Below are 9,467 nucleotides of genomic sequence, written 5' to 3' on the forward strand. Positions count from 1 at the left end.
AAGCAAATATATTATTGACTCGAAAAAAAAAAACACAATGTTGAAATGATGCTAGCTCGACCTAGAGACTTGACATGCACAATCTAATGACAATGTCGCTGCTGGTTTGATCCTTCTTAAGACTCTTGACCAAGTATATCTGTGCAAGGGAACCGAAGATCGCAACCCATCACGACGTCTAACATAGCACACCAGATGGCCATTACCCATTATGCAGCTGACTCCATAGCACTTGGATGTTCATCTGGGGGCAACCAGAGAATAATAATAACTGGAGTTCTTATTCAATGATCACTCTAATGTGAGAACCAATGAGCTGCTATCAGCAATGGAAAGAAACTTCCTAATTCTCTGATGTGCCGACGCAAACACAGTGTTGGGTTAGAAGTGCTGTGCCATCTTGGCCAGCATGATCGTCTTGTCCAGATTGTCGAACAAATTCCCCACGGACCCTTGGCCGCTGATCAGCCAGCCTCTTTCTGCTTTGATAGCACACCTGAAAATAGGCGGACAAGGCCATCAAAAAGATAACGGTCCAATGCATACCATATTCAGGCAAGCAATCAGAATTTCTTTTGAAAAAAAAGAAAATAAAAGAACGCCAAAATTTATTACTTTTAACAGATACTTATTCATTTCTGCGTTGTAATGAGCATAAGTTAAATTTAGGCCCTTAAATACTTGGAAGTAACATGTGCATTTCTCTTTTTCTCCTTCAAAAGAAAGTAGAGATTAATAAGAGTCAATTTTATCCATTCTAATTATATTTATGCAATCATTTGGATAGCATTCTAGTCGATCTCACCATACTGAGTGGAATTAACAAGGCCCTTTAACTCAACTACCTATTACTATTTTTAGGACTTACTGCCACCGCAGGCATGTAACTGAAAACAGGTTACTTTTTACCAAAGTTCCGATCTTTCCGCTTCAGTCTGAATTTGTTCAAGGCAGCTTCTCGTTGCAGAAACCGCTCCCACTTCCATTGCCACCTCCAATAATACCATTCTGCCCGTTGCTTCCATTCTGCCCGTTAACATTAACACTTTCTATGTTTGGTCTTGCAGTATTGGGAGCAGCGCTGCTTCCGTTCTGCCCGTCGCTTCCATTATGACTACCTGAGATTGCCCCGTTGACACTGTAGTTTGCAGCATGACCTTCAACATGAGGATCAAAGACATTGGATGATCAACATTGGGCATCTGATGATCCACGCTCAATTGATGGCTATTGTTGTGCCATAACATGGAGGTAATAATGGATGTGATGATGGTGATGATGCACACATCTTTCTGGTGCCTCTTTTGGGTGGCCCACTTACACTGCGTTGGAAATTCCTTCATCAGCTTTGTCCTTCCCGATCACATTAGCTAGTGATGTTTGGTGCTGCACAGGATGGAATGCTGAGGTATGCTGGAAAGATTTAATAGCCGATGGTGAAGTCACTCTTTCCCTGTTCACAGAAGGCTTTACGATGACATTCTTTGTACTGGAGCCCATGTCATTGTTGTTGCTACTCCCATTGGAGCCCTGCTTTATTGGAGCAGCATCTGAGACTTCATCTTGCAGGTAGAGTCTGTTTTCACTGCCTCACAACTATTTTGTTGTGGTGAACTGCTTTCCCCAAACCTTGTTCCACCTTGATTGGAAACCACAGATGTATGGTACCTTGCAAAATAAGAAACAATTAGCATACAACTTACTATTGTGTTCATAACCTAGTAATGACACTGATATTATGTTTTGCACCTAGTGAATGCTGAAAAATCTTATCTTCTCAGAATATTTCGTTCATCATGGATTACAGATGCAGCTCCAGTTGTTTTCAATCTCTTCAAACCCAATTCATTGGATGCCATGCCAATATGAGAATCGCGATTCTTATCATTCCCATCGGGCATCTCGGAAGGGCAACCACGTGCATATGTTGTTCTTACTGCATGTTGGGCTTCTGTGTTTCTGGCTATTGAGCTAAACAAATCAGCAGTTTGAGTATTTGGTTCGGGATTTGCTTTGGGCCATGTGAGTCTCATATGTTTTTCTGTTGAGAAAAGATTGATACTCTACACTTGAATTCCTCGGAGGCCTATTTCCAAGTATTTTCCCATGGATTCATCTGTAAAAAAACATGGAGTTTGGTGAGTGAGACAATAGTGTGAAGAGGTTTACTTTCTTATAAACAATGAATGTTGTGGAGCATATGATACCATTTTTTTGTTTCTTACTGTTCCTTTTGTTTGCAGTTGGTAACCACTTGTTGTTGCATATCTCTGATTTGGGGGTGAATAACTTGTGGACATGTACTATCAGGTGGATCAGCTAGTTGACCTGGAGACATAGATTGTGCGTTGTCAATCTCCACAGCGCGCTTTGTCCATGAACTCTGCATTTTAATACAGATTGTTGACATCATAATACATTAACATAAAAATCCTACACATAGAGAAAGTTATCAGAAAATATATTTATTTTTCCAAGAAATGTAAGTTGCAGCCAAGCAAGTAGTATCACGTGAGTCGATTTCAATGCAAGGGATAAATAACTTGATTTCTCTATTTTAACTGTGGCAGGATGACCGGGTCGAATGGATTTCTCTAGACAGTGAAGTTTAATAATGCAGTTGCAAGTTGGAACCGATGGAGAAACAATATTATTATGTAGGAAAATTTTATGGTACCTCCAAGTAATTGTGGACCATCTATCTGGTTAGATCATGATAGTTAGATTAAAGAAGATGACCTATTACCTTATAAATACTATATTTATTTTTTATATTTTTTTCATTTGGAAAGTTACCTAATAGTCATTAACTGTCATCGTGTTTTTTGGGACTGTTGGCGGAATTGCATCCACGTCTTGCATGCGGCCACTAATTTTACCGCATCTTGCATGGTGGGGTCTGGTGGGGTGGCATTGGCATTGTGTTTTGCGCGTCGTATGTGGTGGGTCTGGGTGGCCCGGATCGGTTTTCCGATACCCATGCACAACAATACTAGGCTCGCGAGGGACACCAAAAAATTCACAACAATACCCATGCATGCAAGCTCTAGAAAATTGCCGTCACGTCACACCCAATCGATCGTGCGACATGTTGAGCCTCGGTGTGGCCCTTTCGTGCTCTAGCACCATTTTGCGTGAGTGAAACATGTGTGCATGAATTCATGTTGTGAACGTGTCATACGATTATCTTAGAAAATCATGTAGCTGTTGGGTCACAAACACTCAATGGTTCTCCGACACGCCACACATGGGTATCACGCGCAGCATGCGCCCAGTCAGGTTGCCGTGTGTTGCACTATGTGCTAGGATAGATTGTGTGCTTGTAGGAGGCATGCAAGTGTAAAAAATTTAAACATGTACTAATTTGCAATAATTAATAGTCGGCAGGATCGTGTCCAGTTACTATCTTAGTTATTCAATGTGATAGCATATGGCACACATGTAATAGCATGTACAAAATTTCAGTGTAACTGCACACGTGATAGGAACATGTGGTTACAAATTTTTGTGCGTGACGAGTGCTATCTCTTTTATTCGATATGTAGAAACTTTTAACGCATACAACTGGCATGAACATGTCTTGTTGCTATCGCAGTTATTCAGCGTGATAGTATGTACGAGATTTTAATGTAACTGCACACGTGATAGGAACATGTGATCATGCAATGTGTGAACGTTAAATATATGTTAGCACGCATAAGGTATAGTTGGGACCAGACAGACACAATACATTGCACTTGCTTAGAGTATCTCTCTAACAAACGTGAATTGGCACCATGCTCTAGGCGCGCCCTTTGGAGTAAGTCCTAGATACGTGGATGTGAAGGGTTTATGAAGGTGTGACGGAGGATGTTGAGAAGATGCAACATTGACGGGTCATGAAGAGTTTAGAGTATTCATGTGAGATGTGCATGTGAGCCTAGGAGGACATCGTACCTTAAGTGGTGAATATGAGTAGACAACAGATGAAGATGGTACTGTAATGGTTGTACTTAACCATTTTACCCCTGATGAGCCATCGGGTTACGCTATAAACATGAGGGACATAATCATAAAATGTTGGAGTAAGTCCTGCATACGTGGATGTGGAGGGTTTATGAAGGTGTGTGGAGGATTTCGTGAAGACGCAACATGGAAGGGGCTTGAAGAGTTTAGAGTACTCATGTGAGATGTACATATGGGCTCAGGAGGACGTTGTACCTCAAGTGATGAATATGAGTAGCCAACAGATGAACATGATACCGTAATTATTGTACTTAACCATTTTACCTCTGATGAGCTATCGGGTTACACTATAAACATGAGGGGCATGATCATAAAATGTTATGTAACTATTGTGTACCCCCATCTGCTCGTGTCAAGTCATAATTATGCAAAGCCTTGTAATATTTATTTGTTTCAATGTTAAGCTTCAAATATTGCATCCAATTTGAGGTAGGGCCACACATTGGTGACACATTACAATTTATATAATTTTATTTAAATAATAATTTTAGAAATCTGATGCTCGTTTTCGTGTAACTTTGTGATGTGTCTCGATTGAAGTCATAGTTATGCAAACGCTTGAACCCATGTTTGTTTAATTTTGACATGTTCTTTGTTGATTTATTTCTTTGAATGCTAAAATTAGAAAATCCATCCAATACAAGGCAGGCCCACACGTCGGTGACATTTTAAATTTGTATATTTGTAGTTAAAATACTTAACTTCAGAAATACCATACAATATGAGGTGGGCCCACACATCGTTAAGATAATTATAGGAATTTTTGTCAATATATGGAGGCCCAAAACACAGTAGTATTATGGCCCATCTCGCATAATATGACAATCTAGCCCAATCAAAGTAGCCCAAATCTAAGCTAACTACCAATCTCCTGACCATGCCTCTCCAATCCTATGACCTCGTCGCCCCTACTGCAGCCCTGGACAGCTGCCTCCCTAATCCCAGGATGTCACCGCCCCTGCTGTAGCTTGGATGGCCACCTCCCCAATCCTAGGACACCGCCGCCCCTATTGCAGCCCTAGACTACCGCCTCCCCATTCCCAGGACTCCGCTGCCCCTGCTGCAGCCCTGGACGGCAATTGGAATTTCTTTTCAATTGGGACTTATATATGAGGGATTTCATAGGTTTGCAGCCCTCGACGTGATTTGCAGTAGACTAAAGGTATGTGGTATTCACCATAATGTTAATGGTTGCAATCATGGAGTCAAATTCCGATGACCGTAGACTATTTGTGCCTGTGAATGTGTTCTTTTGTGCGGACTATCAGTGCTATTGTGGATAGTCCAATTTAGGAAATCGCAAATTGATTGCATGGGGAAGATTTTGAAGAATTCAATTAAATATTGCTAGAATAGGCATGACTTCTGTGATCTGTTTTGTTATATTTACTTCATTTTTGTAAAAATTGTCTTTTGTTTCTCAATAGGTGCCTGTTTTTTATGGCATAGGTATTAGTAATCCAACATGTCATTCCATAGTCAAGATGAGACCCATACACTTGAACATTTAGCCAAGTACCAAGATACCAAATAGAGAACCTTTAGTTCTGAAGATGAGGGATATGAGTTTTTTTAATAGTTTTGTCAGGAATAAAAGCCTTAATTTAAGGAAGGACAATGTTAGATACTTAGGAAACAAATATGATATAACGTGTCGCCAGTTTGTCTGCTTGAAATAAGGTACCAGACAACAAAAATTCTTCAATATTAATTACCAACAACTTTAAGAACTAGTATGTTAAGTTATAGAGACGGAGATGTCAAAAGCTGGCCAACTGGGCCGGTCCGAGGCCCATCACTGTAGGCATAACCCAGGAATGGCACAGCATGCGGTGTTGGGCTGTGCCTGGGCCGAGGCTGTGGCACGGCGTGCCGGCATGGGCATAGCTAGGCCCAGCACGCCAAGCACTACTCAGAATCGTTGGTGTGTGGTGTCGACCCGGCTTGGCACCACCGGCACGCGGGTTAACATGTTAAATGGGTTGTGCTCGGCCCATTTAACCCGTTAACATGAATATTTTTAAATTTTTAGCTATTTTGTGATCGTTTGGGCTAAAAAAATTAGATTTTTTTTACAAAATTCACCACTTTTTATCTATAAATAGAGCACTATCTTGCCCTCCCATTCCATACTAACAACAATAATTGGTCTCTTGTTTTCTCCTCTTATTCTTGTCTCAAAGTTCTTGAGAATTTACGGTAATTTGGCAAAATTAGTTTGAACTATTGCCAAAAATCCGAGAAATCTCAACACCGTCATCCTACTATCTTGAAATCTTGGTGAATTTTTGCATCGATATTCTTTCTTGTTTCTTCCATTCTTTATTTTATTATTTGATTATGTCTCTTTTCTAACTCTGAATTTTCGAATTTTTTAGTGCCATTCAACATTGATCATGGACGCCGATGATCATGATGATACGTCCATCGATCATGATTTTTTTTTCTTCAATGACTCTCAGGGGACTACAACCCCTTTGATAGCAATGTTGTAGGTGAAGAAGGACCCAATGGTGAACCTCCATCTGGTTCACATGCAGCAGCACCTCCATCGTTAGGCTCTACAAGTGCACATAAGTCAACAAGCATCGGCTCTAAAAGAAAAGATCAAGAGCGGCTACTTCTGAAGTTTGGTAAGACTTTGAAAGGATCTACAGAGAGGAAGACAAGGTAAGTGTTAGGTATGCTAAGTGTTATATTTGTAAACATGAATTATCTACAAAGTTCTTAGATGCAACGAAACACTTGAAGAGGCACGCTGCAACTTGTAAGTGAAATAGTGGAGCAGCCATGAAGCAGATGATGTTGCAATATGACCCCGATAGCTATGTTTGTTATTGGGAGTATGACTCCGCTAATGCTCAAAAAGAGCTATACTGCCTCATTGCAAGAGCGGATCTACCACTCAATATCGGTGAGTTTGTTGCATTTGAAAATTATATTAAGTAAGCTTATAATCCTAGGTTCATGTATGTTTCTAGACATACAACTACTAGGGATATGGTTAAATACTACAATATGTGTTGTAGCAAGCTTAAAGAAATATTGAAAATATGTATATTTTCAGTTGCTTTGACCTCTGACATATGGGTAGGTAGGGCTAGGGAGGATTATCTTAGTGTGGTTACTCATTTTGTTAATAATGATTGACAAATAGAAAAGAGAATAATAGATTTTCGGTTGATTGACAATGCACAAATTGGTGAAAATATTGCTAAAAAATATCTCAAGTAGTTGAAAACTTTGACCTCACAAATAAAATATTTTCTATCACTTACCAATGCAAACTCTAGAGCATCGTTGGTGACAAGTATCTCAATAAAGTTAGTGTCATTGGGAACAATGACGGCAGGAGTTGACAGTAATGAGTCAGAGTAGGCCGCCATCATGAGAGAAGCAGACACAGTGGACCCTTTTCCCAATTGACAGTGCTGCAAACCTCATTATGGCACCAATGGCCATGAAGGCGTAGGACCTGGACGCGGTGAGGAGAGAGTTGGCAACATGGTTTTCCACGGGGTAGAGGGCCTCAGCTTAGATTTTTGGATTGGGAGCAATGCTCAGGGCCGACAGCGGTTTGGGCGCGTCAACGACGTAGCAGGGAGTATGAGGAGGGTGGAGGGAAGGGACTTGGGCTGCGAGGAGGGCAGGGACCACTCCTGCCCGCCGTTAGTCAACACTCGTGAGAGAGATCCATTGGTGACACCATTTGCTAGGATGAGTGGCACACGGAGGACGTTCTCGACCTGGGCTTGGAGTGTTGTTTTCTCTCGTGGATTGGCAAGGTTTAGGCCAAATTGATTCCATCACGTATGTGCCAAATGCACTCTCGGTGCACCCCGGCATCCATTCCCACCTGTGGGTTCTCTTCCCCATGAGGGTGGGATTGAGCCTCAATGTCGACTGTTCCCGGCCTGGGCAAACTAGGCCTAAAGGCCTGTTTGGAAGAGGGGTTTTAGCCAAAAACCCTTGTAAATTACATGCTCCAATTGTTTTCCAAGGTGAGCTGTAAAATTTTGTTTGGATGAATGGTTAGCACACTAAAATTACAACTGGTTTGGACCAATATCGTCGGACCAATAATCGTGTGAGGAGGTCTGGAAAATAAAAAGACAACTATCGGGGACTACTCGTCCGTGGTCGACTCGACCAAGGAGCTGAGCGGACTTGGCGGCGGCGGCATGGCGATCACACCGACGACGACGGCGAGCTACAGCCAAATTCCCTACTGTCGCCGTTGCCTCCCGCGCCTCGACCTGTAGCGCCTCTGCTGTCCCGGACTCCACCTATGCCCCCTCCACGTCCTGACCTCCACCTTGGTTGTTGTCGTTGTTCGGGATTAGATCCACGCCGCCGCCCTCGTCCAGCCTCGACTTGTGTCGTCGCCGACGATTGAGCCTTGGTCCACGAGGCCATCGGCTTGAAGGTCGCGGAGTGTGCACAGGGGTGGAGCTACTTGCCTCCAGGGGCCCCTCAAGCGCTCGTCCGAGACACATCCTGCCTCCGGGGGCTCTGATCTGAAATTGCTTCAGCTTGGAGTCCAATTTGAAGATCAAATCGTTTGGTATGTATTCAATCTTGACAACTTCAAGATCTTGGATAGTTTGGAGATCAAATCAGGCACAAGGAAGACACGATGCAAATGATAGTTCGCTTGAGAGTTTCTATTATGCTCGGTTGCTCGCCAATCTCTCTCCCTCTCCCTATCTCTCTGATTTATCTCGTTATTCTGATGAGTGATGTATCCATTGATGACATACAACGGAGTTTTAAGACGGAGTATACAAACAACATTTACAAGTGTAAAGTTTTGCAGAGGTTTTTTTTGTGCACAAAAAGTTACAGGTGAAAACCCTTTACAAGTGTAATTTTTTTTAATTCTTCCAAACGGGCCCTAAGAGGGAATGGATTCACCATGGTTGCACTATCCCGTGCAGCAGCATCCTCGCCTCCCACCTTCCCGCTTCTCAGGGAAAGGAGTCGCCTGCCTGCGCCCTGCCTGCCTGCCTGCCAATGTGATTCCAGCAAGCAGCTAAGGAGCGGTGACCTATTGAACTGCTGCTGCTACACTCGGACTTTTATAGGCCGCCCCTTAACTATGGCCATGTTTGTTTACGTGCCGCGGAGACGGGGACGGCATGTAGTACCGAAGAAAGAAAGACAGGCGGCCATCACAGCGAATCAGCGATGCTGAGAAAAAGGAGAAACCTACAATTTTGGGCTTCTTTGTGGCTCAAACTTGTTGGGCCCGAACTGGTGCTTCGGCCACACAGACCACGGAAGCTGATCCACCGAAAGCCGTCGCGGGCAAAGCGACGGTCGTCGACGGGCGCCGACGCGGCCTTCTACCTGATTCTGTGAAACCGTTGGAAGATAGAATTTGATCAATTGAATACTCTTGAACTGAATACCGGAGCACGATACAACAAGAGGTGAGATAAAAGCAAGAAGCCAGGAATCTC

The 9,467-nt window shown here is 42.8% G+C and overlaps 1 pseudogene; it reads right to left on the reverse strand.

The window, feature by feature from the left end:
• Window positions 1–343: 343 nt before the first annotated feature.
• On the reverse strand, window positions 344–7,391 carry LOC133914583 (two-component response regulator-like PRR73; annotated as a pseudogene).
• Window positions 7,392–9,467: the final 2,076 nt, after the last annotated feature.

This window comes from Phragmites australis, chromosome 4, assembly GCF_958298935.1.
Source record: "Phragmites australis chromosome 4, lpPhrAust1.1, whole genome shotgun sequence".
NCBI classification, from domain to species: domain Eukaryota; kingdom Viridiplantae; phylum Streptophyta; class Magnoliopsida; order Poales; family Poaceae; genus Phragmites; species Phragmites australis.